Source organism: Pholcus phalangioides, unplaced genomic scaffold (genome assembly GCF_987345545.1).
Source record: "Pholcus phalangioides strain wild (caught in Gottingen) unplaced genomic scaffold, Ppha-v1.0 ptg000042l_1, whole genome shotgun sequence".
Classification (NCBI taxonomy): domain Eukaryota; kingdom Metazoa; phylum Arthropoda; class Arachnida; order Araneae; family Pholcidae; genus Pholcus; species Pholcus phalangioides.
In genome coordinates, this window is record NW_028301628.1 from 32,005,144 (window position 1) to 32,032,332 (window position 27,189).

At 38.5% G+C, this 27,189-nt stretch overlaps 34 non-coding genes across 34 annotated transcripts; all 34 read right to left on the bottom strand.

Annotated features, from left to right (window-relative positions):
- Window positions 1–6,764: 6,764 nt before the first annotated feature.
- On the bottom strand, window positions 6,765–6,836 carry TRNAQ-UUG (transfer RNA glutamine (anticodon UUG)). Its single transcript has one exon. It is a non-coding gene; the product is annotated as a tRNA-Gln (tRNA).
- Window positions 6,837–7,202: 366 nt separating this feature from the next.
- Window positions 7,203–7,274, bottom strand: TRNAQ-CUG (transfer RNA glutamine (anticodon CUG)). Its single transcript has one exon. It is a non-coding gene; the product is annotated as a tRNA-Gln (tRNA).
- An 829-nt stretch (window positions 7,275–8,103) lies between these two features.
- On the bottom strand, window positions 8,104–8,231 carry TRNAH-GUG (transfer RNA histidin (anticodon GUG)). Its single transcript has 2 exons — window positions 8,195–8,231; window positions 8,104–8,138 (listed from the first exon to the last, which is right to left on the bottom strand). It is a non-coding gene; the product is annotated as a tRNA-His (tRNA).
- A 234-nt stretch (window positions 8,232–8,465) lies between these two features.
- On the bottom strand, window positions 8,466–8,537 carry TRNAQ-UUG (transfer RNA glutamine (anticodon UUG)). The gene has a single exon. It is a non-coding gene; the product is annotated as a tRNA-Gln (tRNA).
- A 366-nt stretch (window positions 8,538–8,903) lies between these two features.
- On the bottom strand, window positions 8,904–8,975 carry TRNAQ-CUG (transfer RNA glutamine (anticodon CUG)). Its single transcript has one exon. It is a non-coding gene; the product is annotated as a tRNA-Gln (tRNA).
- Window positions 8,976–9,344: 369 nt separating this feature from the next.
- Window positions 9,345–9,416, bottom strand: TRNAQ-UUG (transfer RNA glutamine (anticodon UUG)). Its single transcript has one exon. It is a non-coding gene; the product is annotated as a tRNA-Gln (tRNA).
- Window positions 9,417–9,782: 366 nt separating this feature from the next.
- Window positions 9,783–9,854, bottom strand: TRNAQ-CUG (transfer RNA glutamine (anticodon CUG)). Its single transcript has one exon. It is a non-coding gene; the product is annotated as a tRNA-Gln (tRNA).
- Window positions 9,855–10,088: 234 nt separating this feature from the next.
- TRNAQ-UUG (transfer RNA glutamine (anticodon UUG)) lies at window positions 10,089–10,160 on the bottom strand. Its single transcript has one exon. It is a non-coding gene; the product is annotated as a tRNA-Gln (tRNA).
- Window positions 10,161–12,032: 1,872 nt separating this feature from the next.
- TRNAQ-CUG (transfer RNA glutamine (anticodon CUG)) lies at window positions 12,033–12,104 on the bottom strand. The gene has a single exon. It is a non-coding gene; the product is annotated as a tRNA-Gln (tRNA).
- Window positions 12,105–13,218: 1,114 nt separating this feature from the next.
- Window positions 13,219–13,290, bottom strand: TRNAQ-UUG (transfer RNA glutamine (anticodon UUG)). Its single transcript has one exon. It is a non-coding gene; the product is annotated as a tRNA-Gln (tRNA).
- Window positions 13,291–13,657: 367 nt separating this feature from the next.
- Window positions 13,658–13,729, bottom strand: TRNAQ-CUG (transfer RNA glutamine (anticodon CUG)). The gene has a single exon. It is a non-coding gene; the product is annotated as a tRNA-Gln (tRNA).
- A 369-nt stretch (window positions 13,730–14,098) lies between these two features.
- TRNAQ-CUG (transfer RNA glutamine (anticodon CUG)) lies at window positions 14,099–14,170 on the bottom strand. The gene has a single exon. It is a non-coding gene; the product is annotated as a tRNA-Gln (tRNA).
- A 528-nt stretch (window positions 14,171–14,698) lies between these two features.
- TRNAQ-CUG (transfer RNA glutamine (anticodon CUG)) lies at window positions 14,699–14,770 on the bottom strand. The gene has a single exon. It is a non-coding gene; the product is annotated as a tRNA-Gln (tRNA).
- A 369-nt stretch (window positions 14,771–15,139) lies between these two features.
- Window positions 15,140–15,211, bottom strand: TRNAQ-UUG (transfer RNA glutamine (anticodon UUG)). Its single transcript has one exon. It is a non-coding gene; the product is annotated as a tRNA-Gln (tRNA).
- Window positions 15,212–15,577: 366 nt separating this feature from the next.
- On the bottom strand, window positions 15,578–15,649 carry TRNAQ-CUG (transfer RNA glutamine (anticodon CUG)). The gene has a single exon. It is a non-coding gene; the product is annotated as a tRNA-Gln (tRNA).
- A 234-nt stretch (window positions 15,650–15,883) lies between these two features.
- TRNAQ-UUG (transfer RNA glutamine (anticodon UUG)) lies at window positions 15,884–15,955 on the bottom strand. Its single transcript has one exon. It is a non-coding gene; the product is annotated as a tRNA-Gln (tRNA).
- A 366-nt stretch (window positions 15,956–16,321) lies between these two features.
- TRNAQ-CUG (transfer RNA glutamine (anticodon CUG)) lies at window positions 16,322–16,393 on the bottom strand. Its single transcript has one exon. It is a non-coding gene; the product is annotated as a tRNA-Gln (tRNA).
- A 992-nt stretch (window positions 16,394–17,385) lies between these two features.
- Window positions 17,386–17,454, bottom strand: TRNAQ-CUG (transfer RNA glutamine (anticodon CUG)). The gene has a single exon. It is a non-coding gene; the product is annotated as a tRNA-Gln (tRNA).
- Window positions 17,455–17,826: 372 nt separating this feature from the next.
- TRNAQ-CUG (transfer RNA glutamine (anticodon CUG)) lies at window positions 17,827–17,898 on the bottom strand. Its single transcript has one exon. It is a non-coding gene; the product is annotated as a tRNA-Gln (tRNA).
- A 1,076-nt stretch (window positions 17,899–18,974) lies between these two features.
- TRNAQ-UUG (transfer RNA glutamine (anticodon UUG)) lies at window positions 18,975–19,046 on the bottom strand. Its single transcript has one exon. It is a non-coding gene; the product is annotated as a tRNA-Gln (tRNA).
- A 367-nt stretch (window positions 19,047–19,413) lies between these two features.
- Window positions 19,414–19,485, bottom strand: TRNAQ-CUG (transfer RNA glutamine (anticodon CUG)). Its single transcript has one exon. It is a non-coding gene; the product is annotated as a tRNA-Gln (tRNA).
- A 369-nt stretch (window positions 19,486–19,854) lies between these two features.
- Window positions 19,855–19,926, bottom strand: TRNAQ-CUG (transfer RNA glutamine (anticodon CUG)). The gene has a single exon. It is a non-coding gene; the product is annotated as a tRNA-Gln (tRNA).
- A 361-nt stretch (window positions 19,927–20,287) lies between these two features.
- TRNAQ-CUG (transfer RNA glutamine (anticodon CUG)) lies at window positions 20,288–20,359 on the bottom strand. Its single transcript has one exon. It is a non-coding gene; the product is annotated as a tRNA-Gln (tRNA).
- Window positions 20,360–20,728: 369 nt separating this feature from the next.
- On the bottom strand, window positions 20,729–20,800 carry TRNAQ-CUG (transfer RNA glutamine (anticodon CUG)). The gene has a single exon. It is a non-coding gene; the product is annotated as a tRNA-Gln (tRNA).
- Window positions 20,801–21,034: 234 nt separating this feature from the next.
- Window positions 21,035–21,106, bottom strand: TRNAR-UCG (transfer RNA arginine (anticodon UCG)). Its single transcript has one exon. It is a non-coding gene; the product is annotated as a tRNA-Arg (tRNA).
- Window positions 21,107–21,322: 216 nt separating this feature from the next.
- On the bottom strand, window positions 21,323–21,392 carry TRNAS-UGA (transfer RNA serine (anticodon UGA)). The gene has a single exon. It is a non-coding gene; the product is annotated as a tRNA-Ser (tRNA).
- An 864-nt stretch (window positions 21,393–22,256) lies between these two features.
- Window positions 22,257–22,328, bottom strand: TRNAQ-CUG (transfer RNA glutamine (anticodon CUG)). Its single transcript has one exon. It is a non-coding gene; the product is annotated as a tRNA-Gln (tRNA).
- A 673-nt stretch (window positions 22,329–23,001) lies between these two features.
- On the bottom strand, window positions 23,002–23,073 carry TRNAQ-UUG (transfer RNA glutamine (anticodon UUG)). Its single transcript has one exon. It is a non-coding gene; the product is annotated as a tRNA-Gln (tRNA).
- A 529-nt stretch (window positions 23,074–23,602) lies between these two features.
- On the bottom strand, window positions 23,603–23,674 carry TRNAQ-CUG (transfer RNA glutamine (anticodon CUG)). Its single transcript has one exon. It is a non-coding gene; the product is annotated as a tRNA-Gln (tRNA).
- Window positions 23,675–24,503: 829 nt separating this feature from the next.
- TRNAQ-CUG (transfer RNA glutamine (anticodon CUG)) lies at window positions 24,504–24,575 on the bottom strand. Its single transcript has one exon. It is a non-coding gene; the product is annotated as a tRNA-Gln (tRNA).
- A 676-nt stretch (window positions 24,576–25,251) lies between these two features.
- TRNAQ-UUG (transfer RNA glutamine (anticodon UUG)) lies at window positions 25,252–25,323 on the bottom strand. The gene has a single exon. It is a non-coding gene; the product is annotated as a tRNA-Gln (tRNA).
- Window positions 25,324–25,539: 216 nt separating this feature from the next.
- Window positions 25,540–25,609, bottom strand: TRNAS-UGA (transfer RNA serine (anticodon UGA)). Its single transcript has one exon. It is a non-coding gene; the product is annotated as a tRNA-Ser (tRNA).
- Window positions 25,610–26,608: 999 nt separating this feature from the next.
- On the bottom strand, window positions 26,609–26,680 carry TRNAQ-CUG (transfer RNA glutamine (anticodon CUG)). The gene has a single exon. It is a non-coding gene; the product is annotated as a tRNA-Gln (tRNA).
- A 369-nt stretch (window positions 26,681–27,049) lies between these two features.
- TRNAQ-CUG (transfer RNA glutamine (anticodon CUG)) lies at window positions 27,050–27,121 on the bottom strand. Its single transcript has one exon. It is a non-coding gene; the product is annotated as a tRNA-Gln (tRNA).
- Window positions 27,122–27,189: the final 68 nt, after the last annotated feature.

Here is a 27,189-nt window from a genome sequence, read left to right on the forward strand (position 1 = left end):
ATTAAAAATTCTCGCCACAGAGAGCAACAGGTCTACAACGGTGCAACTAATCAATTATTACACTTCACTCATGATTAGAAAAATTGACGGCCGATGGCAGCACTGCACATAACAAGCATTACACAGAAACAAACTTCACGTTAGGTTCACAACACGTGCACGTACATTCCGGCATGTACCGATTCGTTAGAAATTCCGTAGAGGAATGTGTACGAGTAGCATGTACGGTTAAGTAGCAGCAGTGACCACAGATGGACAACATATGACATCTTTGCTATTGCTTTAAAGGTAGAGGTGCCAACTTCACTTAGAATTGTGAAGCTAACACCACTGGGCTACTTTGCTTATCGAGCAGAATAGTTTATTGGCGTGGCTGCTTGGACAGTTAAAGGAAATATGGCCAAGATTTCTATCTGATCCAAACATCTTGTTTGCCGCAGTTCAAACAAGGTCATTCTTTTCTCGCTAAGTCGAGCGAGAATTTGATGCATGACACTTTTTGTAGCTTTCTCCAGGGCCACCTCTACACCGGTATAATCTGTCAACATCATTCGTGTTGATCTGGTGCTCGAGGAAAGGTTTCTGGGCCACTCTTGACTTGGAGCATCTATGGAACTCTTCTGAGAATGAGTAAAATTCTCGATGAAAGGTGTGGGTTCTCCGTCGGGTTTGAAACACCTCGAGAGTACTTTCAAGCCTTCAATCAAAGCCTTCACGTCGCTCATGAGTGAAGTGGGTACCTCCATCTTCACGAAGTCGACAGAGGGATGATTCAGCAGGTAGTGCCGGGAGTGCACTGTTTTACGATGTGCTTTCGATGAACGAATGTCGCGTCTCAGGAGCTTCAGAGAAGTATCACATTCCTTGCTGAACATCCAGGACGATTCCAGTATCTCTGAGAAATTCCATACCTAGAAGGGTTCGGTTTTCCTCTTTCGTTTCATTCTGGGGCGAAATGTACGTGGCTAATTGTTCGGGGGGAAATGTCCAGGCGAATTGTCTGGAACGATTTGTCTGAAGCAAAAAGTGTAGGACGAAATATCAGGGGCAAAATGTTCGTGGCTAACTGTCCGGGACGAAATCCCGAGGATGGCTAATGGATACGTGGCTAATTGTCCGGGGCGAATTATCTGGAACGAATTGTCAGAGGTGAAATGTTCGGGACGAAATGTCCGCGGTGAATATTCGGGCGAAATGTATGCTGCAAATTGTCCGGGGCGAAATGTCCGGAACAAAATGTCAGGGGAGAAAAAGTCCTGGGCGAATTGTCAGGGGTGAAATGTCCGGAACGAATTGTGAGAGGCGAAATTTCCATAAACTTTTACAATGTATGTTTATCTTCCATAATGTATGTGTTGAAGTTTCTGATACTTTCAAGACTCCAGTTATATGTATAAAACACCGGCAGCGACGAGATACAAGACACACGCATTAATAAACTATAAAACTGCGATGAAATGGTGTTTTTGCTGGAGTAGAGAATTTTTTGAAAATAAAATAAATATTTGTGAGAAAAGACAATTATTATATATATTTTTACTCTTTTGAAAGAGTGGATAAATTCCAAGAGTTTCTGTTGTTGGGTTTGCCCCGATGATGACTTGCCACCATCCACCAGTGCAGACAGAATACCGGCTTGTCACTGTGGATGCGAACAACAGCAGATGGTCACTGAATTTTCTATCGCATTTGTTTTCTGGAAATGTCAGGGGAGAAAAATCTCCCGAAAAACATTTTTTTTTTCTCTCTCCCATTCTTTTCGGTATCCTTTTTTTTGTGAATGGGACCAGCTGTATTTCATTGTTTGCGTCTTTTTTTACTCTTTTCTCCTTTTTGTCTCAAAGAGAATAAAGTAACATTAGCACACACACAGACGTTCCTATAAAAGGATAGAAATTATTTCGAAGCATTTATTGCCTTGCAGTAAATATTGCGAAGCGGAATTAGTTCTGCGATTCTTATGTACGAATTCTTTTCTTTAGGCCAGGACTACAATACAAAAGTTTGATAAAAGATCTTGTATAAAACGAGAAAAAGCAACCAATAATCCCATATTGATTATATTCGCTCCAATATAACCCAATGAGCTTATTGGTTGCATTTTCGAAGTTTTATAAAAGAACTGTCATCAGACTTGGAGTAGCATAAATATCTGACGTGTTATTTTGATACTGCAGAACAAATTGTTATTGAATTTAAGAATATGTATATGTTACGGCAGCCATCTCCAACCTGTCGCTCGGGAGCACTATGGTGCTCCCCCTGAAGCACAAAGACTGCTCAATGCTCTCGTGAAAGATTTCGTGCTCGCGAGAGCACTTGATCAACTCTTCAATTAAATACACTGTAAAGATTGCATTCGAAAATTAAGATTTCAAGCTTTCTTTTTTTAGTTTCTTTCATACCGAGCACAGCTCCGGTCTATCGCCAAGGGCAATTTACTACCGAGTGAATTGGGCCGGAAGTGTGAGTGTGTGTGTGTATGGCAAACAGTTTGGGGGGGGGGGTAACAGTATATAGTATATGAAAACCTTTTTTTAACGGGGAAATCGGCCCCTTTAAAAGTTCAAGCATACGTATGTAAGCGTTGCCGAAAAGGCATACATGCTCAACTATTGGTCCGCGAGCCTAATGTGGTCCTCTGAGTAACCTGATGTGGCCCACCCTTCAGTGAATTCTGTAATCAGAAAATTTGCCAGAAATTCAATTTTCGGGCTAAAACTAGTGGTATCCCGTATTTAGGACCGCAATTTGGATTAATCATCTCTAATTCTTGGAATGCCTTCGGAAAACGAAATAAAAACGGAAGCAAAAATTTGTCGTTGTATCCGAGGTCATTGCATTTTCAACGACGTTGTAAGCAAGGCTCGTTAACATTGTTCTAAATGGGAACCACCAATTTTATTAATATTATAGTTCAGTGATTCCCAAAAGGGACTGCCCGGACCCCCCGGCGTCTTCATTTGCAATCCATCTCATTAATGGCAGTAAATTGCTATATAGCAATAAGTAAAAAATAAAAAATAAATGCCAAGTCGGAAAAAAATTATGATATTAATAAATTATTTCAAAATAAAAATTTTAATTAAATAAACATGCAAAACACAGTTGCAACGTTGGTAGACTGCAGTAGCTACATTGTTATGATTCGACAAAAATTGTACTTGTGGTGGCATCTTCCGCATATAGGAGTATGAAACATTGTTTTAGCTGTTTTGGTTCTCTTGCAGTCCAGTAAATGGCATTGCTGTTGCATCATATTTGCTAGTACTGAAAATAGAATGTTCTTCGTATTATGAGAGCATTCTCGATGATAGATAGTTGCAGGTTCTGCTTCTTTAAATGGAGGTCCATGCAGGGCCGCAATTAGATACTGAGTCGTCAGTTGGGGTGAGCACGCATTTTCGCTCCCCCAATTCGTTCGGTGGCCGGGGCACCAGACCTACTTGCACTCCCCCTCCCCCCCACAGTTGCGACATTGGGTGCATGGCAGACACCGAAATTTCCGGGGGACCACTACTAAAAGTGTTTGGAAACCGCTCAAAAAATTGGATAAATTGCCAGATAGTACAATATTTGGAGAAGGCTTGTGCGTGATAAAGCAGACATCTAGTTTGCGCAATCTCATTGATAGTATCTCAAGCTAAATTGCAATGTTGCGGCACGTCAAATCAGTTTTGTAGTGGAACTTTTAACTTGTTTAACAAAATATAATATACAGTGGTACCATCGGTCCTTCTTCCTTTAAACCGTCACACATACGACATTTCACTACCGTGTTACACCCTTTCAGAGGTAAGTCAGTTGTGACGAAAGTGTGTGTATGTATGTGTATAGCCAAACGTCTGTGTGCGTATCTAGTGTTACGCTTTCAGTTAGTGCTGCCACCTCAATCTCAAATCTTGCGTAAAGTGTAATGCTTGAATATCTGTACAGTTGTAGATAAAAAATTCCGCAACTTTTTAATACTCTGAACACTCAACTTTAGGTAGCGCCAGAATTACAGGAAATGCCAAAGGGAGTCCAAACTACAAAATTCTGATAGTTTCAATTTCAAGGATAAGAATTTAAAAAAAGAAATAATGAATAATATACATATTTTAACTGGATTGAAAATGATATCCTCCGCATGTACTTGACGTACGATTGAGAGTTTCCGTTCGGAAACATATTATAGCGAGAGGATCCTCCAAGAACAAAGAATGGCTACTGAGAACGCAAAAGTCACCCTCCCCCAAAAAAAGACAATAATTTATTGTAAGTGCATAACTACGTCACTGGAAAAAAAATGCATTCAGATTAAAATTTCGCTGATAAATGACCAAAAACATTCTCTATTGCTTGAAAATTCTGTGATGTTTGGTCAAAACATAATATCTCCAAAAAAATAGCTTTGTTATCTAATTAGAAGTGAGATAAATGCACAAGTACGTGCGTACGGCTAAATAACATTGCTGATGTATGATATTTTCATTTGTATTTGGGTTTATGCTTTATTTTTGATTTTTAAATAACAATAAAAATGTTCATATCTCAAAAATGTGATTTTGCGGTTATCATGTTCTGACCAAACTTCACAAAAATATGGCCAATAGCTCGAAAATGCACAAAATATGACTCGTCATAAAAAAAAAACAAAATGACATTTCATAAAAATCCGAGCCCTACTCATCATTCATCTTGCTGCTGGATTATTTCTTATACAGACTGATATGATGTAAGCTGTAATTCTCTCCTTATTACGATGGAAGAACTCATTGCCCGACAAATCTTGATACCGCAAGAAAATAAAAATTATTCGTATTAATGTTCTGATGGAGAGTTCGAGCTTTGGGTTATAATACACACATACCATTGGTAATACTTCGATAAATCTCCCCAGAGGAATCTTCTCCATCCATTTTATTTCCTCTCCAGTCAATATATGGGACACAGAGACGGTCAGAAGGAATCCATTCCGTTTGCTTCGTTTTCGCTTTTATGAGAGGAGTTCCGGCATCCACACACAGACATATCGAAATCACAAAATCGATATCATTTGAGCAAACATCGGGTAACAACAGGTCGCTCCAATTCTCTCTGTATTACGCGGGAGGAGTTGTTTCTTGAAAAGAAACGTACACCGAGATTTCGAAGAACTCGGGTTTTATAAGAGATGTTTTTTTTTTTTCGGAAATGAGTTTCATAATTGCTGTTTAAAAGAATAAAATACGGTCAAATCCCGTTACAACGAACTCGAAGAGAACGGAGAAATAACTTCGTTATAAAGGAATTCCAGGTTTCTGCATTTTTTTCCCATGTAAACTTATCTGGGGGGGGGGGGGGATTAGAAAAGTTTTCGTTAAAACGAGATTTTCACTATAACGGTATTCGTTAAAACGGGATTCGACTGTATACAAAGTTTCTGTTTGCTGGTTTTTCTTTGTTTATATTGCTCCATTTCGTGAATTTGAGGCTGCTAAGATGTAGTCCCATCTTGAAATGCCTCTAAAACTATGAAGGGTGCCCATGCTGAACGTATACAAAAGTCAGGGCGGCTCTAGCTCACCTGTCGCCCGGTTGCAAAACCTCATACGTCATCCTTTAATGACAACCCTGGTTGCAGGGTCTAAAATAGGTTGTTTGATTAGCCGGTGGAAGCAAGCATTTCGATGCCCTTTTCAATGTTAAAAAAAAGTTGAAGGGTGAAATTTGCATTCCCCCTCCCCTCTGGTCCAGTGTCCGGGGAGCCACATCCGTATGCTCACCTTCCTTGCGGCCCTGCATCTCCTGATAGTTAGAGTGCGATTCATGTGGTCCCTCTATCATACAGCGATGGGGTTGGGGGGAAATCTCAAACTTTTTCTCATCCGTGGAGCCCTTTTCGCTATTCAACGCTTATCCTCGGCTTCCCAGAGCAGAGTAACAAAAAATTGCTTTGACGAACCTTTGTCAGCGTCACCACTCAGCGGTGCCCCAGAAAAAGATTGGCGACTCATCAGGAAGCCGAGGTGCACAGTTTGAGAACTTATGTTACTGCCTCAGAGTATGGTTTTCGTGAACACCTCGTGATCGACAGAGTATGGTTCTCGCGGTCCCTCTGCTATTCAAAATCTCGTCATCGAATGAGTATGGTTCCCGTGGTCTATCTGCTATGGATCGTCGGTTTCAGTGTTCAAAGCGCTAACCATGGAACCACGTTCTTAACAGGAAATCTTTAGGACAACGACCGGAGAAAAATATCACAATTAAGGGAGTAAGAAGGTTCCTCCGAGATTGGAACTCGGATCATGAGATCCGAAACGCTGACCACTACACCACCGAACCACGTGTATAACGCGAAAACTTTAGGACCAAGACCAGAGAAATAAAACATTTACCAATACAAATGTATACCAAAGTACCACGATTAATGGAGTAACAAGGTTCCACTCAGATTCGAACTCGGATCGTTGGAGTCAAACTCCAAAGTGCTCAAAATTACATTATGGAACCCGAACTCGGATCGTTGGATTCACAGTCCAAAGTGCTAACCATTACACCATGGAACCACATGTGTAACGGGAAAACATTAGGACCAAGAAACAGAAATTTCTTCAGTGCAAATGTATACCAAAGTACCATAATTTAATGGAGTAACAAGTTTCCACTGAGATCCAAAGTGCTAAAAATTACACTATCGAACCACGTACCAAAAAACAAATCTTTAGAAACAACACCAGAGAGAGAAGAAAAAATTCATCAATATAAAAAGTTATATATTACTACGTATTAACGGAGTAAGTAGGTTCCACCGAGATTCGAACTCGGATCGTTGGATTCAAAGTCCAAAGTGATAACCATTACACCATGGAACCACATTTGCAACCCGAAAACATTAGCACCAAGACCAGAGAAACAAAAAATTCATGTATACAAATGTATACCAAAGTACCATAATTAATGGAGTAACAATGTTCCACCGAGATTCGAACTCGAATGGTTGGATTGAGCCCAACCATGGCACCACGTGCCAAACAGGAAATGTCCAGGACTACTACCAGAGAAACAAAAATATAGTTCAATATATCAGAATTAAGGGAGAAAGAAGGCTCCACCGAGATTTGAATTCTGATCGTTGGATTCAAAGGACCATGGAACCGCACGTTGAACTGGAAACTTTAGGACCAAGACAGGAAAAAAATTTTGATCAGTAAAAAAGTACCACAACTCATAGAGAAACAAGGTTCCACCGAGATTCGAACTCGGATCGTTGGATTCAGAGTCCAAAGTGCTAACCATTACACCATGGAACCATATGTGTAACGAGAAAACATTAGGACCAAGAAACAAAAATGTTTTCAATACAAATGTATACCAAAGTACCATAATTTAATGGAGTAACAAGTTTCCACTGAGATCCAAAGTGCTAAAAATTACACTATCGAACCACGTACCAAAAAACAAACCTTTAGAAACAACACCAGAGGGAGAAGAAAAAATTCATCAATATAAAAAGTTATATGTTACTACGTATTAACGGAGTAAGCAGGTTCCACCGAAATTCGAATCGTTGGATTCAAAGTCCAAAGTGCTAACCATTACACCATGGAACCACATTTGCAAATCGAAAACAATAGGACCAAGACCAGAGAAACAAAAAATGCATGTATACAAATGTATATCAAAGTACCATAATTAATGGAGTAACAATGTTCCACCGAGATTCAAATCGTTGGATTCAAAGTCCAAAGTGCTAACCATTACACCATGGAACCACATTTGCAAATCGAAAACAATAGGACCAAGACCAGAGAAACAAAAAATGCATGTATACAAATGTATACCAAAGTACCATAATTAATGGAGTAACAATGTTCCACCGAGATTCGAACTCGAATGGTTGGATTCAGTCCTAACCATGGCACCACGTGCCAAACAGGAAATGTCCAGGACTACTACCAGAGAAACAAAAATATAGTTCAATATATCAGAATTAAGGGAGAAAGAAGGCTCCACCGAGATTTGAATTCTGATCGTTGGATTCAAAGGACCATGGAACCGCACGTTGAACTGGAAACTTTAGGACCAAGACAGGAAAAAAATTTTGATCAGTAAAAATGTACCACAATTCATAGAGTAACAAGGTTCCACCGAGATTCGAACTCGGATCGTTGGAGTCAAACTCCAAAGTGCTCAAAATTACATTATGGAACCCGAACTCGGATCGTTGGATTCACAGTCCAAAGTGCTAACCATTACACCATGGAACCACATGTGTAACGGGAAAACATTAGGACCAAGAAACAGAAATTTCTTCAGTGCAAATGTATACCAAAGTACCATAATTTAATGGAGTAACAAGTTTCCACTGAGATCCAAAGTGCTAAAAATTACACTATCGAACCACGTACCAAAAAACAAATCTTTAGAAACAATACCAGAGAGAGAAGAAAAAATTCATCAATATAAAAATTTATATATTACTACGTATTAGCGGAGTAAGTAGATTCCACCGAGATTCGAACTCGGATCGTTGGATGCAAAGTCCAAAGTGCTAACCATTACACCATCGAACCACATTTGCAACCTGAAAACATTAGGACCAAGACCAGAGAAACAAAAATTCATGTATACAAATGTATACCAAAGTACCATAATTAATGGAGTATCAATGTTCCACCGAGAATCGAACTCGAATGGTTGGATTCAGTCCTAACCATGGCACCACGTGCCAAACAGGAAATGTCCAGGACTACTACCAGAGAAACAAAAATATAGTTCAATATATCAGAATTAAGGGAGAATCAAGGCTCCACCGAGATTCGAACTCGGATCGTTGGATTCAAAGGTACATGGAACCGCGCGTTGAACTGGAAACTTTAGGACCAACACAGGAAAAAAATTTTGATCAGTAAAAAGGTACCACAATTCATAGAGTAACAAGGTTCCACCGAGATTCGAACTCAGATCGTTGGATTCAGAGTCCAAAGTGCTAACCATTACACCATGGAACCACGTGTGTAACCGGAAAACATTAGGACCAAGAAACAAAATAATTTTCAATAAAAATGGATACCAAAGTACCATAATTTAATAGAGTAACAAGTTTCCACTGAGATCCAAAGTGCTAAAAATTACACTATCGAACCACGTACCAAAAAAAAAATCTTTAGAAACAACACCAGAGAGAGAAGAAAAAATTCATCAATATAAAAAGTTATATATTACTACGTATTAACGGAGTAAGTAGGTTCCACCGAGATTCGAACTCGGATCGTTGGATTCAAACGTACATGGAACCGCGCGTTGAACTGGAAACTTTAGGACGAAGACAGGAAAAAAATTTTGATCTGTAAAAAAGCACCACAATTCATAGAGTAACAAGGTTCCGCCGAGATTCGAACTCGGATCGTTGGATTCAAAGTCCAAAGTGCTAACCATTACACCATCGAACCACATTTGCAACCTGAAAACATTAGGACCAAGACCAGAGAAACAAAAATTCATGTATACAAATGTATACCAAAGTACCATAATTAATGGAGTAACAATGTTCCACCGAGATTCGAACTCGAATGGTTGGATTCAGTCCTAACCATGGCACCACGTGCCAAACAGGAAATGTCCAGGACTACTACCAGAGAAACAAAAATATAGTTCAATATATCAGAATTAAGGGAGAATGAAGGCTCCACCGAGATTCGAACTCGGATCGTTGGATTCAAAGGTACATGGAACCGCGCGTTGAACTGGAAACTTTAGGACCAAGACAGGAAAAAAATTTTGATCAGTAAAAAGGTACCACAATTCATAGAGTAACAAGGTTCCACCGAGATTCGAACTCGGATCGTTGGATTCAGAGTCCAAAGTGCTAACCATTACACAATGGAACCACGTGTGTGACCGGAAAACATTAGGACCAAGAAACAAAAAAATTTTCAATACAAATGGATACCAAAGTACCATAATTTAATGGAGTAACAAGTTTCCACTGAGATCCAAAGTGCTAAAAATTACACTATCGAACCACGTACCAAGAAAGAAATCTTTAGAAACAACACCAGAGAGAGAAGAAAAAATTCATCAATATAAAAAGTTATATATTACTACGTATTAGCGGAGTAAGTAGGTTCCACCGAGATTTGAACTCGGATCGTTGGATTCAAAGTCCAAAGTGCTAACCATTACACCATGGAACCACACTTGCAACCCGAAAACATTAGCACCAAGACCAGAGAAACAAAAATTCATGTATACAAATGTATACCAAAGTACCATAATTAATGGAGTATCAATGTTCCACCGAGAATCGAACTCGAATGGTTGGATTCAGTCCTAACCATGGCACCACGTGCCAAACAGGAAATGTCCAGGACTACTACCAGAGAAACAAAAATATAGTTCAATATATCAGAATTAAGGGAGAAAGAAGGCTCCACCGAGATTTGAATTCTGATCGTTGGATTCAAAGGACCATGGAACCGCACGTTGAACTGGAAACTTTAGGACCAAGACAGGAAAAAAATTTTGATCAGTAAAAAAGTACCACAATTCATCGAGAAACAAGGTTCCACCGAGATCCGAACTCGGATCGCGGGATTCAGAGTCCAAAGTGCTAACCATTACACCATGGAAACACATGTATAACGAGAAAACATTAGGACCAAGAAACAAAAAAATTTTTCAATACAAATGTATACCAAAGTACCATAATTTAATGGAGTAACAAGTTTCCACTGAGATCCAAAGTGCTAAAAATTACACTATCGAACCACGTACCAAAAAACAAACCTTTAGAAACAACACCAGAGGGAGAAGAAAAAATTCATCAATATAAAAAGTTATATGTTACTACGTATTAACGGAGTAAGCAGGTTCCACCGAAATTCGAATCGTTGGATTCAAAGTCCAAAGTGCTAACCATTACACCATGGAACCACATTTGCAAATCGAAAACAATAGGACCAAGACCAGAGAAACAAAAAATGCATGTATACAAATGTATATCAAAGTACCATAATTAATGGAGTAACAATGTTCCACCGAGATTCAAATCGTTGGATTCAAAGTCCAAAGTGCTAACCATTACACCATGGAACCACATTTGCAAATCGAAAACAATAGGACCAAGACCAGAGAAACAAAAAATGCATGTATACAAATGTATATCAAAGTACCATAATTAATGGAGTAACAATGTTCCACCGAGATTCAAATCGTTGGATTCAAAGTCCAAAGTGCTAACCATTACACCATGGAACCACATTTGCAAATCGAAAACAATAGGACCAAGACCAGAGAAACAAAAAATGCATGTATACAAATGTGTACCAAAGTACCATAATTAATGGAGTAACAATGTTCCACCGAGATTCGAACTCGAATGGTTGGATTCAGTCCTAACCATGGCACCACGTGCCAAACAGGAAATGTCCAGGACTACTACCAGAGAAACAAAAATATAGTTCAATATATCAGAATTAAGGGAGAAAGAAGGCTCCACCGAGATTTGAATTCTGATCGTTGGATTCAAAGGACCATGGAACCGCACGTTGAACTGGAAACTTTAGGACCAAGACAGGAAAAAAATTTTGATCAGTAAAAATGTACCACAACTCATAGAGTAACAAGGTTCCACCGAGATCCGAACTCGGATCGCGGGATTCAGAGTCCAAAGTGCTAACCATTACACCATGGAAACACATGTACAACGAGAAAACATTAGGACCAAGAAACAAAAAAATTTTTCAATACAAATGTATACCAAAGTACCATAACTTAATGGAGTAACAAGTTTCCACTGAGATCCAAAGTGCTAAAAATTACACTATCGAACCACGTACCAAAAAACAAATCTTTAGAAACAACACCAGAGAGAGAAGAAAAAATTCATCAATATAAAAAGTTATATATTACTACGTATTAACGGAGTAAGTAGGTTCCACCGAGATTCGAACTCGGATCGTTGGATTCAAACGTACATGGAACCGCGCGTTGAACTGGAAACTTTAGGACGAAGACAGGAAAAAAATTTTGATCTGTAAAAAAGCACCACAATTCATAGAGTAACAAGGTTCCGCCGAGATTCGAACTCGGATCGTTGGATTCAGAGTCCAAAGTGCTAACCATTACACCATCGAACCACATTTGCAACCTGAAAACATTAGGACCAAGACCAGAGAAACAAAAATTCATGTATACAAATGTATACCAAAGTACCATAATTAATGGAGTAACAATGTTCCACCGAGATTCGAACTCGAATGGTTGGATTCAGTCCTAACCATGGCACCACGTGCCAAACAGGAAATGTCCAGGACTACTACCAGAGAAACAAAAATATAGTTCAATATATCAGAATTAAGGGAGAATGAAGGCTCCACCGAGATTCGAACTCGGATCGTTGGATTCAAAGGTACATGGAACCGCGCGTTGAACTGGAAACTTTAGGACGAAGACAGGAAAAAAATTTTGATCTGTAAAAAAGCACCACAATTCATAGAGTAACAAGGTTCCACCGAGATTCGAACTCAGATCGCGGGATTCAGAGTCCAAAGTGCTAACCATTACACCATGGAAACACATGTGTAACGAGAAAACATTAGGACCAAGAAACAAAAAAATTTTTCAATACAAATGTATACCAAAGTACCATAATTTAATGGAGTAACAAGTTTCCACTGAGATCCAAAGTGCTAAAAATTACACTATCGAACCACGTACCAAAAAAAAAATCTTTAGAAACAACACCACAGAGAGAAGAAAAAATTCATCAATATAAAAAGTTATATATTACTACGTATTAACGGAGTAAGTAGGTTCCACCGAGATTCGAACTCGGATCGTTGGATTCAAAGGTACATGGAACCGCGCGTTGAACTGGAAACTTTAGGACGAAGACAGGAAAAAAATTTTGATCTGTAAAAAAGCACCACAATTCATAGAGTAACAAGGTTCCACCGAGATTCGAACTAGCATCGTTGGATTCAGAGTCCAAAGTGCTAACCATTACACCATGGAACCACGTGTGTGACTGGAAAACATTAGCACCAAGAAACAAAAAAATTTTCAATACAAATGTATACCAAAGTACCATAACTTAATGGAGTAACAAGTTTCCACTGAGATCCAAAGTGCTAAAAATTACACTATCGAACCACGTACCAAAAAACAAATCTTTAGAAACAACACCAGAGAGAGAAGAAAAAATTCATCAATATAAAAAATTATACATTACTACGTATTAACGGAGTAAGTAGGTTCCACCGAGATTCGAACTCGGATCGTTGGATTCAAAGTCCAAAGTGCTAACCATTACACCATGGAACCACATTTGCAACCTGAAAACATTAGGACCAAGACCAGAGAAACAAAAAATTCATGTATACAAATGTATACCAAAGTACCATAATTAATGGAGTAACAATGTTCCACCGAGATTCGAACTCGAATGGTTGGATTCAGCCCTAACCATGGCACCACGTGCCAAACAGGAAATGTCCAGGACTACTACCAGAGAAACAAAAATATAGTTCAATATATCAGACTCAAGGGAGAAAGAAGGCTCCACCGAGATTTGAATTCTGATCTTTGGATTCAAAGGACCATGGAACCGCACGTTGAACTGGAAACTTTAGGACCAAGACAGGAAAAAAATTTTGATCAGTAAAAAAGTATCACAACTCATTGAGTAACAAGGTTCCACCGAGATTCGAACTCGGATCGTTGGATTCAGAGTCCAAAGTGATCACCATTACACCATGGAACCACGTGTGCGACTGGAAAACATTAGGATCAAGAAACAAAAATTTTTTCAGTACAAATGTATACCAAAGTACCATAATTTAATGGAGTAACAAGTTTCCACTGAGATCCAAAGTGCTAAAAATTACACTATCGAACCACGTACCAAAAAACAAATCTTTAGAAACAACACCAGAGAGAGAAGAAAAAATTTATCAATATAAAAAGTTATATATTACTACGTATTAACGGAGTAAGTAGGTTCCACCGAGATTCGAACTCGGATCGTTGGATTCAAAGGTACATGGAACCGCGCGTTGAACTGGAAACTTTAGGACGAAGACAGGAAAAAAATTTTGATCAGTAAAAAAGCATCACAATTCATAGAGTAACAAGGTTCCACCGAGATTCGAACTCGGATCGTTGGATTCAGAGTCCAAAGGGATAACCATTACACCATGGAACCACGTGTGCGACTGGAAAACATTAGGATCAAGAAACAAAAATTTTTTCAGTACAAATGGATACCAAAGTACCATAATTTAATGGAGTAACAATGTTCCACCGAGGTTCGAACTCGAATGGTTGGATTCAAAGTCCAAAGTGCTAACCATTACACCATCGAACCACATTTGCAACCTGAAAACATTAGGACCAAGACCAGAGAAACAAAAATTCATGTATACAAATGTATACCAAAGTACCATAATTAATGGAGTATCAATGTTCCACCGAGAATCGAACTCGAATGGTTGGATTCAGTCCTAACCATGGCACCACGTGCCAAACAGGAAATGTCCAGGACTACTACCAGAGAAACAAAAATATAGTTCAATATATCAGAATTAAGGGAGAATCAAGGCTCCACCGAGATTCGAACTCGGATCGTTGGATTCAAAGGTACATGGAACCGCGCGTTGAACTGGAAACTTTAGGACCAAGACAGGAAAAAAATTTTGATCAGTAAAAAGGTAACACAATTCATAGAGTAACAAGGTTCCACCGAGATTCGAACTCAGATCGTTGGATTCAGAGTCCAAAGTGCTAACCATTACACCATGGAACCACGTGTGTGACCGGAAAACATTAGGACCAAGAAACAAAATAATTTTCAATAAAAATGGATACCAAAGTACCATAATTTAATAGAGTAACAAGTTTCCACTGAGATCCAAAGTGCTAAAAATTACACTATCGAACCACGTACCAAAAAAAAAATCTTTAGAAACAACACCAGAGAGAGAAGAAAAAATTCATCAATATAAAAAGTTATATATTACTACGTATTAACGGAGTAAGTAGGTTCCACCGAGATTCGAACTCGGATCGTTGGATTCAAACGTACATGGAACCGCGCGTTGAACTGGAAACTTTAGGACGAAGACAGGAAAAAAATTTTGATCTGTAAAAAAGCACCACAATTCATAGAGTAACAAGGTTCCGCCGAGATTCGAACTCGGATCGTTGGATTCAAAGTCCAAAGTGATAACCATTACACCATCGAACCACATTTGCAACCTGAAAACATTAGGACCAAGACCAGAGAAACAAAAATTCATGTATACAAATGTATACCAAAGTACCATAATTAATGGAGTAACAATGTTCCACCGAGATTCGAACTCGAATGGTTGGATTCAGTCCTAACCATGGCACCACGTGCCAAACAGGAAATGTCCAGGACTACTACCAGAGAAACAAAAATATAGTTCAATATATCAGAATTAAGGGAGAATGAAGGCTCCACCGAGATTCGAACTCGGATCGTTGGATTCAAAGGTACATGGAACCGCGCGTTGAACTGGAAACTTTAGGACCAAGACAGGAAAAAAATTTTGATCAGTAAAAAGGTACCACAATTCATAGAGTAACAAGGTTCCACCGAGATTCGAACTCGGATCGTTGGATTCAGAGTCCAAAGTGCTAACCATTACACCATGGAACCACGTGTGTGACCGGAAAACATTAGGAATAAGAAACAAAAAAATTTTCAATACAAATGGATACCAAAGTACCATAATTTAATGGAGTAACAAGTTTCCACTGAGATCCAAAGTGCTAAAAATTACACTATCGAACCACGTACCAAGAAAGAAATCTTTAGAAACAAAACCAGAGAGAGAAGAAAAAATTCATCAATATAAAAAGTTATATATTACTACGTATTAGCGGAGTAAGTAGGTTCCACCGAGATTTGAACTCGGATCGTTGGATTCAAAGTCCAAAGTGCTAACCATTACACCATGGAACCACACTTGCAACCCGAAAACATTAGCACCAAGACCAGAGAAACAAAAATTCATGCAGACAAATGTATACCAAAGTACCATGATTAATGGAGTAACAATGTTCCACCGAGATTCGAACTCGAATGGTTGGATTCAGTCCTAACCATGGCACCACGTGCCAAACAGGAAATGTCCAGGACTACTACCAGAGAAACAAAAATATAGTTCAATATATCAGAATTAAGGGAGAAAGAAGGCTCCACCGAGATTTGAATTCTGATCGTTGGATTCAAAGGACCATGGAACCGCACGTTGAACTGGAAACTTTAGGACCAAGACAGGAAAAAAATTTTGATCAGTAAAAAAGTACCACAATTCATAGAGAAACAAGGTTCCACCGAGATTCGAACTCGGATCGCGGGATTCAGAGTCCAAAGTGCTAACCATTACACCATGGAAACACATGTATAACGAGAAAACATTAGGACCAAGAAACAAAAAAATTTTTCAATACAAATGTATACCAAAGTACCATAATTTAATGGAGTAACAAGTTTCCACTGAGATCCAAAGTGCTAAAAATTACACTATCGAACCACGTACCAAAAAACAAACCTTTAGAAACAACACCAGAGGGAGAAGAAAAAATTCATCAATATAAAAAGTTATATGTTACTACGTATTAACGGAGCAAGCAGGTTCCACCGAAATTCGAATCGTTGGATTCAAAGTCCAAAGTGCTAACCATTACACCATGGAACCACATTTGCAAATCGAAAACAATAGGACCAAGACCAGAGAAACAAAAAATGCATGTATACAAATGTATATCAAAGTACCATAATTAATGGAGTAACAATGTTCCACCGAGATTCAAATCGTTGGATTCAAAGTCCAAAGTGCTAACCATTACACCATGGAACCACATTTGCAAATCGAAAACAATAGGACCAAGACCAGAGAAACAAAAAATGCATGTATACAAATGTATATCAAAGTACCATAATTAATGGAGTAACAATGTTCCACCGAGATTCAAATCGTTGGATTCAAAGTCCAAAGTGCTAACCATTACACCATGGAACCACATTTGCAAATCGAAAACAATAGGACCAAGACCAGAGAAACAAAAAATGCATGTATACAAATGTGTACCAAAGTACCATAATTAATGGAGTAACAATGTTCCACCGAGATTCGAACTCGAATGGTTGGATTCAGTCCTAACCATGGCACCACGTGCCAAACAGGAAATGTCCAGGACTACTACCAGAGAAACAAAAATATAGTTCAATATATCAGAATTAAGGGAGAAAGAAGGCTCCACCGAGATTCGAACTCGGATCGTTGGATTCAAAGGTACATGGAACCGCGCGTTGAACTGGAAACTTTAGGACCAAGACAGGAAAAAAATTTTGATCAGTAAAAATGTACCACAACTCATAGAGTAACAAGGTTCCACCGAGATTCGAACTCGGATCGTTGGATTCAGAGTCCAAAGTGCTCACCATTACACCATGGCAACACGCGCGTGGCTGGAAAACATTAGGACCAAGAAACAAAAAAATTTTCAATACAAATGTATACCAAAGTACCATAACTTAATGGAGTAACAAGTTTCCACTGAGATCCAAAGTGCTAAAAATTACACTATCGAACCACGTACCAAAAAACAAATCTTTAGAAACAACACCAGAGAGAGAAGAAAAAATTCATCAATATAAAAAGTTATATATTACTACGTATTAACGGAGTAAGTAGGTTCCACCGAGATTCGAACTCGGATCGTTGGATTCAAACGTACATGGAACCGCGCGTTGAACTGGAAACTTTAGGACGAAGACAGGAAAAAAATTTTGATCTGTAAAAAAGCACCACAATTCATAGAGTAAAAAGGTTCCGCCGAGATTCGAACTCGGATCGTTGGATTCAGAGTCCAAAGTGCTAACCATTACACCATCGAACCACATTTGCAACCTGAAAACATTAGGACCAAGACCAGAGAAACAAAAATTCATGTATACAAATGTATACCAAAGTACCATAATTAATGGAGTAACAATGTTCCACCGAGATTCGAACTCGAATGGTTGGATTCAGTCCTAACCATGGCACCACGTGCCAAACAGGAAATGTCCAGGACTACTACCAGAGAAACAAAAATATAGTTCAATATATCAGAATTAAGGGAGAATGAAGGCTCCACCGAGATTCGAACTCGGATCGTTGGATTCAAAGGTACATGGAACCGCGCGTTGAACTGGAAACTTTAGGACCAAGACAGGAAAAAAATTTTGATCAGTAAAAAAGGTACCACAATTCATAGAGTAACAAGGTTCCACCGAGATCCGAACTCGGATCGCGGGATTCAGAGTCCAAAGTGCTAACCATTACACCATGGAAACACATGTACAACGAGAAAACATTAGGACCAAGAAACAAAAAAATTTTTCAATACAAATACAAATACAAATACAACGCCACGACAGGCAAATTGCCCAACGAGGTGGCTGACTTAAGAACATCATGGATCCCCGAGCCCCTACCTACTACTGCTACACCACACATGCACCCCCCCCCCCCCGCGGAACCCCCCAACGAATCGGTACATGCGGGAATGTGCGTGTACGTGTAGTGCAACCTGACGTAAAGTTTGTTTTCTGTGTAATGCTTGTTATGTGTAGTGCTGTCATCTGCCCCCAGTTTTACTAACTATGAGTGAAGTGTTATGGTTGAATGATTTACCGTTGTAGGACTGTTGCTCTCTGTGGCGAGACTTTTTAACGGGGAGATCGGCTCGCATTTGCGCCTTGAAGTTGGGAACCACAGAAAACCAACTTCAGCCGACCACACCAACTTCAGCCGACCACCAAAGTACCATAATTTAATGGAGTAACAAGTTTCCACTGAGATCCAAAGTGCTAAAAATTACACTATCGAACCACGTACCAAAAAAAAAATCTTTAGAAACAACACCACAGAGAGAAGAAAAAATTCATCAATATAAAAAGTTATATATTACTACGTATTAACGGAGTAAGTAGGTTCCACCGAGATTCGAACTCGGATCGTTGGATTCAAAGTCCAAAGTGCTAACCATTACACCATGGAACCACATTTGCAACCTGAAAACATTAGGACCAAGACCAGAGAAACAAAAAATTCATGTATACAAATGTATACCAAAGTACCATAATTAATGGAGTAACAATGTTCCACCGAGATTCGAACTCGAATGGTTGGATTCAGCCCTAACCATGGCACCACGTGCCAAACAGGAAATGTCCAGGACTACTACCAGAGAAACAAAAATATAGTTCAATATATCAGACTCAAGGGAGAAAGAAGGCTCCACCGAGATTTGAATTCTGATCTTTGGATTCAAAGGACCATGGAACCGCACGTTGAACTGGAAACTTTAGGACCAAGACAGGAAAAAAATTTTGATCAGTAAAAAAGTATCACAACTCATTGAGTAACAAGGTTCCACCGAGATTCGAACTCGGATCGTTGGATTCAGAGTCCAAAGTGATCACCATTACACCATGGAACCACGTGTGCGACTGGAAAACATTAGGATCAAGAAACAAAAATTTTTTCAGTACAAATGTATACCAAAGTACCATAATTTAATGGAGTAACAAGTTTCCACTGAGATCCAAAGTGCTAAAAATTACACTATCGAACCACGTACCAAAAAACAAATCTTTAGAAACAACACCAGAGAGAGAAGAAAAAATTTATCAATATAAAAAGTTATATATTACTACGTATTAACGGAGTAAGTAGGTTCCACCGAGATTCGAACTCGGATCGTTGGATTCAAAGGTACATGGAACCGCGCGTTCAACTGGAAACTTTAGGACGAAGACAGGAAAAAAATTTTGATCAGTAAAAAAGCATCACAATTCATAGAGTAACAAGGTTCCACCGAGATTCGAACTCGGATCGTTGGATTCAGAGTCCAAAGGGATAAACATTACACCATGGAACCACGTGTGCGACTGGAAAACATTAGGATCAAGAAACAAAAATTTTTTCAGTACAAATGGATACCAAAGTACCATAATTTAATGGAGTAACAATGTTCCACCGAGATTCGAACTCGAATGGTTGGATTCAGCCCTAACCATGGCACCACGTGCCAAACAGGAAATGTCCAGGACTACTACCAGAGAAACAAAAATATAGTTCAATATATCAGACTCAAGGGAGAAAGAAGGCTCCACCGAGATTTGAATTCTGATCTTTGGATTCAAAGGACCATGGAACCGCACGTTGAACTGGAAACTTTAGGACCAAGACAGGAAAAAAATTTTGATCAGTAAAAAAGTATCACAACTCATTGAGTAACAAGGTTCCACCGAGATTCGAACTCGGATCGTTGGATTCAGAGTCCAAAGTGATAACCATTACACCATAGAACCACGTGCGCGACTGGAAAACATTAGGATCAAGAAACAAAAATATTTTCAGTACAAATGTATACCAAAGTACCATAATTTAATGGAGTAACAAGTTTCCACTGAGATCCAAAGTGCTAAAAATTACACTATCGAACCACGTACCAAAAAACAAATCTTTAGAAACAACACCAGAGAGAGAAGAAAAAATTTATCAATATAAAAAGTTATATATTACTACGTATTAACGGAGTAAGTAGGTTCCACCGAGATTCGAACTCGGATCGTTGGATTCAAAGGTACATGGAACCGCGCGTTGAACTGGAAACTTTAGGACGAAGACAGGAAAAAAATTTTGATCAGTAAAAAAGCATCACAATTCATAGAGTAACAAGGTTCCACCGAGATTCGAACTCGGATCGTTGGATTCAGAGTCCAAAGTGACAACCATTACACCATGGAACCACGTGTGCGACTAGAAAACATTAGGATCAAGAAACAAAAATTTTTTCAGTACAAATGGATACCAAAGTACCATAATTTAATGGAGTAACAAGTTTCCACTGAGATCCAAAGTGCTAAAAATTACACTATCGAACCACGTACCAAAAAAGAAATCTTTAGAAACAACACCAGAGAGAAAAGAAAAAATTCATCAATATAAAAAGTTATATATTACTACGTATTAGCGGAGTAAGTAGGTTCCACCGAGATTTGAACGCGGATCATTGGATTCGAAGTCCAAAGTGCTAACCATTACACCATGGAACCACACTTGCAACCCGAAAACATTAGGACCAAGACCAGAGAAACAAAAATATAGTTCAGTATATTAGAATTAAGGGAGAAAGAAGGCTCCACCGAGATTTGAATTCTGATCGTTGGATTCAAAGGACCATGGAACCACGCGTTGAACTGGAAACTTTAGGACCAAGACAGGAAAAAAATTTTGATCAGTAAAAAGGTACCATAATTCAAACAGTAACAAGGTTCCACCGAGATTCGAACTCGGATCGTTGGATTCAGTCCAAAGTGCTATCCATTACACCATGGAACCACGTGTGCGACCGGAAAACATTAGGACCAAGAAACAAAAAAATTTTCAGTACAAATGTATACCAAAGTACCATAATTTAATGGAGTAACAAGTTTCCACTGAGATCCCAAGTGCTAAAAATTACACTATCGAACCACGTACCAAAAAAGAAATCTTTAGAAACAACACCAGAGGGAGAAGAAAAAATTCATCAATATAAAAAGTTATATGTTACTACGTATTAACGGAGTAAGCAGGTTCCACCGAAATTCGAATCCTTGGATTCAAAGTCCAAAGTGCTAACCATTACACAATGGAACCACTTTTGCAAATCGAAAACAATAGGACCAAGACCAGAGAAACAAAAAATGCATGTATACAAATGTATATCAAAGTACCATAATTAATGGAGTAACAATGTTCCACCGAGATTCAAATCGTTGGATTCAAAGTCCAAAGTGCTAACCATTACACCATGGAACCACATTTGCAAATCGAAAACAATAGGACCAAGACCAGAGAAACAAAAAATGCATGTATACAAATGTATACCAAAGTACCATAATTAATGGAGTAACAATGTTCCACCGAGATTCGAACTCGAATGGTTGGATTCAGAGTCCAAAGTGCTAACCATTACACCATGGAACCACGTGTGCGACTGGAAAACATTAGGATCAAGAAACAAAATTTTTTTCAGTACAAATGTATACCAAAGTACCATAATTTAATGGAGTAACAAGTTTCCACTGAGATCCAAAGATCTAAAAATTACACTATCGAACCACGTACCAAAAAACAAATCTTTAGAAACAACACCAGAGAGAGAAGAAAAAATTTATCAATATAAAAAGTTATATATTACTACGTATTAACGGAGTAAGTAGGTTCCACCGAGATTCGAACTCGGATCGTTGGATTCAGAGTCCAAAGTGCTAACCATTACACCATGGAACCACACTTGCAACCCGAAAACATTAGCACCAAGACCAGAGAAACAAAAATTCATGCAGACAAATGTATACCAAAGTACCATAATTAATGGAGTAACAATGTTCCACCGAGATTCGAACTCGAATGGTTGGATTCAGTCCTAACCATGGCACCACGTGCCAAACAGGAAATGTCCAGGACTACTACCAGAGAAACAAAAATATAGTTCAATATATCAGAATTAAGGGAGAAAGAAGGCTCCACCGAGATTTGAATTCTGATCGTTGGATTCAAAGGACCATGGAACCGCACGTTGAACTGGAAACTTTAGGACCAAGACAGGAAAAAAATTTTTATCAGTAAAAAAGTACCACAATTCATAGAGAAACAAGGTTCCACCGAGATCCGAACTCGGATCGCGGGATTCAGAGTCCAAAGTGACAACCATTACAACATGAAAACACATGTATAACGAGAAAACATTAGGACCAAGAAACAAAAAAATTTTTCAATACAAATGTATACCAAAGTACCATAATTTAATGGAGTAACAAGTTTCCACTGAGATCCAAAGTGCTAAAAATTACACTATCGAACCAGGTACCAAAAAACAAATCTTTAGAAACAACACCAGAGAGAGAAGAAAAAATTTATCAATATTAAAAGTTATATATTACTACGTATTAACGGAGTAAGTTGGTTCCACCGAGATTCGAACTCGGATCGTTGGATTCAAAGTCCAAAGTGCTAACCATTACACCATGAAACCACTTTTGCAAATCGAAAACAATAGGACCAAGACCAAAGAAACAAAAAATGCATGTATACAAATGTATATCAAAGTACCATAATTAATGGAGTAACAATGTTCCACCGAGATTCAAATCGTTGGATTCAAAGTCCAAAGTGCTAACCATTACACCATGGAACCACATTTCCAAATCGAAAACAATAGGACCAAGACCAGAGAAACAAAAAATGCATGTATACAAATGTATACCAAAGTACTATAATTAATGGAGTAACAATGTTCCTCCGAGATTCGAACTCGAATGGTTGGATTCAGTCCTAACGATGGCACCACGTGCCAAACAGGAAATGTCCAGGACTACTACCAGAGAAACAAAAATATAGTTCAGTATATTAGAATTAAGGGAGAAAGAAGGCACCACCGAGATTTGAATTCTGATCGTTGGATACAAAGGACCGTGGAACCACGCGTTGAACTGGAAACTTTAGGACCAAGACAGGAAAAAAATTTTGATCAGTAACAAAGTACCACAAATCATAGAGAAACAAGGTTACACCGAGATTCGAACTCGGATCGTTGGATTCAGAGTCCAAAGTGCTAACCATTACACCATGGAACCACGTGTGCGACCGGAAAACATTAGGACCAAGAAACAAAAATTTTTTCAGTACAAATGTATACCAAAGTACCATAATTTAATGGAGTAACAAGTTTCCACTGAGATCCAAAGTGCTAAAAATTACACTATCGAACCACGTACCAAAAAAGAAATCTTTAGAAACAACACCAGAGGGAGAAGAAAAAACTCATCAATATAAAAAGTTATATGTTACTACGTATTAACGGAGTAAGCAGGTTCCACCGAAATTCGAATCGTTGGATTCAAAGTCCAAAGTGCTAACCATTACACCATGGAACCACATTTGCAACCCGAAAACATTAGGACCAAGACCAGAGAAACAAAAAATGCATGTATACAAATGTATACCAAAGTACCATAATTAATGGAGCAACAATGTTCCACCGAGATTCAAATCGTTGGATTCAAAGTCCAAAGTGCTAACCATTACACCATGGAACCACATTTGCAAATCGAAAACAATAGGACCAAGACCAGAGAAACAAAAAATGCATGTATACAAATGTGTACCAAAGTACCATAATTAATGGAGTAACAATGTTCCACCGAGATTCGAACTCGAATGGTTGGATTCAGTCCTAACCATGGCACCACGTGCCAAACAGGAAATGTCCAGGACTACTACCAGAGAAACAAAAATATAGTTCAATATATCAGAATTAAGGGAGAATGAAGGCTCCACCGAGATTCGAACTCGGATCGTTGGATTCAAAGGTACATGGAACCGCGCGTTGAACTGGAAACTTTAGGACCAAGACAGGAAAAAACTTTTGATCAGTAAAAAGGTACCACAATTCATAGAGGAACAAGGTTCCACCGAGACTCGAACTCGGATCGTTGGATTCAGAGTCCAAAGTGCTAACCATTACACCATGGAACCACGTGTGTGACCGGAAAACATTAGGACCAAGAAACAAAAAAATTTTCAATACAAATGGATACCAAAGTACCATAATTTAATGGAGTAACAAGTTTCCACTGAGATCCAAAGTGCTAAAAATTACACTATCGAACCACGTACCAAAAAACAAATCTTTAGAAACAACACCAGAGAGAGAAGAAAAAATTCATCAATATAAAAAGTTATATATTACTACGTATTAACGGAGTAAGTAGGTTCCACCGAGATTCGAACTCGGATCGTTGGATTCAAAGGTACATGGAACCGCGCGTTGAACTGGAAACTTTAGGACGAAGACAGGAAAAAAATTTTGATCTGTAAAAAAGCACCACAATTCATAGAGTAACAAGGTTCCACCGAGATTGGAACTCAGATCACGGGATTCAGAGTCCAAAGTGCTAACCATTACACCATGGAAACACATGTGTAACGAGAAAACATTAGGACCAAGAAACAAAAACATTTTTCAATACAAATGTATACCAAAGTACCATAATTTAATGGAGTAACAAGTTTCCACTGAGATCCAAAGTGCTAAAAATTACACTATCGAACCACGTACCAAAAAAGAAATCTTTAGAAACAACACCAGAGGGAAAACAAAAAATTCATCAATATAAAAAGTTATATATTACTACGTATTAGCGAAGTAAGTAGGTTCCACCGAGATTTGAACGCGGATCGTTGGATTCAAAGTCCAAAGTGCTAACCATTACACCATGGAACCACACTTGCAACCCGAAAACATTAGGACCAAGACCAGAGAAACTAAAATATAGTTCAGTATATTAGAATTAAGGGAGGAAGAAGGCTCCACCGAGATTTGAATTCTTATCGTTGGATTCAAAGGACCATGGAACCACGCGTTGAACTGGAAACTTTAGGACCAAGACAGGAAAAAAATTTTGATCAGTAAAAAGGTACCATAATTCAAACAGTAACAAGGTTCCACCGAGATTCGAACTCGGATCGTTGGATTCAGTCCAAAGTGCTATCCATTACACCATGGAACCACGGGTGCGACCGGAAAACATTAGGACCAAGAAACAAAAAAATTTTCAGTACAAATGTATACCAAAGTACCATAATTTAATAAAGTAACAAGTTTCCACTGAGATCCCAAGTGCTAAAAATTACACTATCGAACCACGTACCAAAAAAGAAATCTTTAGAAACAACACCAGAGGGAGAAGAAAAAATTCATCAATATAAAAAGTTATATGTTACTACGTATTAACGGAGTAAGCAGGTTCCACCGAAATTCGAATCCTTGGATTCAAAGTCCAAAGTGCTAACCATTACACAATGGAACCACTTTTGAAAATCGAAAACAATAGGACCAAGACCAGAGAAACAAAAAATGCATATATACAAATGTATATCAAAGTACCATAATTAATGGAGTAACAATGTTCCACCGAGATTCAAATCGTTGGATTCAAAGTCCAAAGTGCTAACCATTACACCATGGAACCACATTTGCAAATCGAAAACAATAGGACCAAGACCAGAGAAACAAAAAATGCATGTATACAAATGTATACCAAAGTACCATAATTAATGGAGTAACAATGTTCCACCGAGATTCGAACTCGAATGGTTGGATTCAGAGTCCAAAGTGCTAACCATTACACCATGGAACCACGTGTGCGACAGGAAAACATTAGGATCAAGAAACAAAATTTTTTTCAGTACAAATGTATACCAAAGTACCATAATTTAATGGAGTAACAAGTTTCCACTGAGATCCAAAGTGCTAAAAATTACACTATCGAACCACGTACCAAAAAACAAATCTTTAGAAACAACACCAGAGAGAGAAGAAAAAATTTATCAATATAAAAAGTTATATATTACTACGTATTAACGGAGTAAGTAGGTTCCACCGAGATTCGAACTCGGATCGTTGGATTCAAAGATACATAGAACCGCACGTTGAACTGGAAACTTTAGGACGAAGACAGGAAAAAAATTTTGATCAGTAAAAAAGCACCACAATTCATAGAGTAACAAGGTTCCACCGAGATTCGAACTCGGATCGTTGGATTCAGAGTCCAAAGTGCTAACCATTACACCATGGAACCACGTGCGTGACCGGAAAACATTAGGACCAAGAAACAAAAAAATTTTCAATACAAATGGATACCAAAGTACCATAATTTAATGGAGTAACAAGTTTCCACTGAGATCCAAAGTGCTAAAAATTACACTATCGAACCACGTACCAAAAAAAAAATCTTTAGAAACAACACCAGAGAGAGAAGAAAAAATTCATCAATATAAAAAGTTATATATTACTACGTATTAACGAAGTAAGTAGGTTCCACCGAGATTCGAACTCGGATCGTTGGATTCAAAGGACCATGGAACCGCACGTTGAACTGGAAACTTTAGGACCAAGACAGGAAAAAAATTTTGATCAGTAAAAATGTACCACAACTCATAGAGTAATAAGGTTCCACCGAGATTCGAACTCGGATCGTTGGATTCAGAGTCCAAAGTGCTAACCATTACACCATGGAACCACGTGTGCGACCGGAAAACATTAGGACCAAGAAACAAAAATTTTTTCAGTACAAATGTATACCAAAGT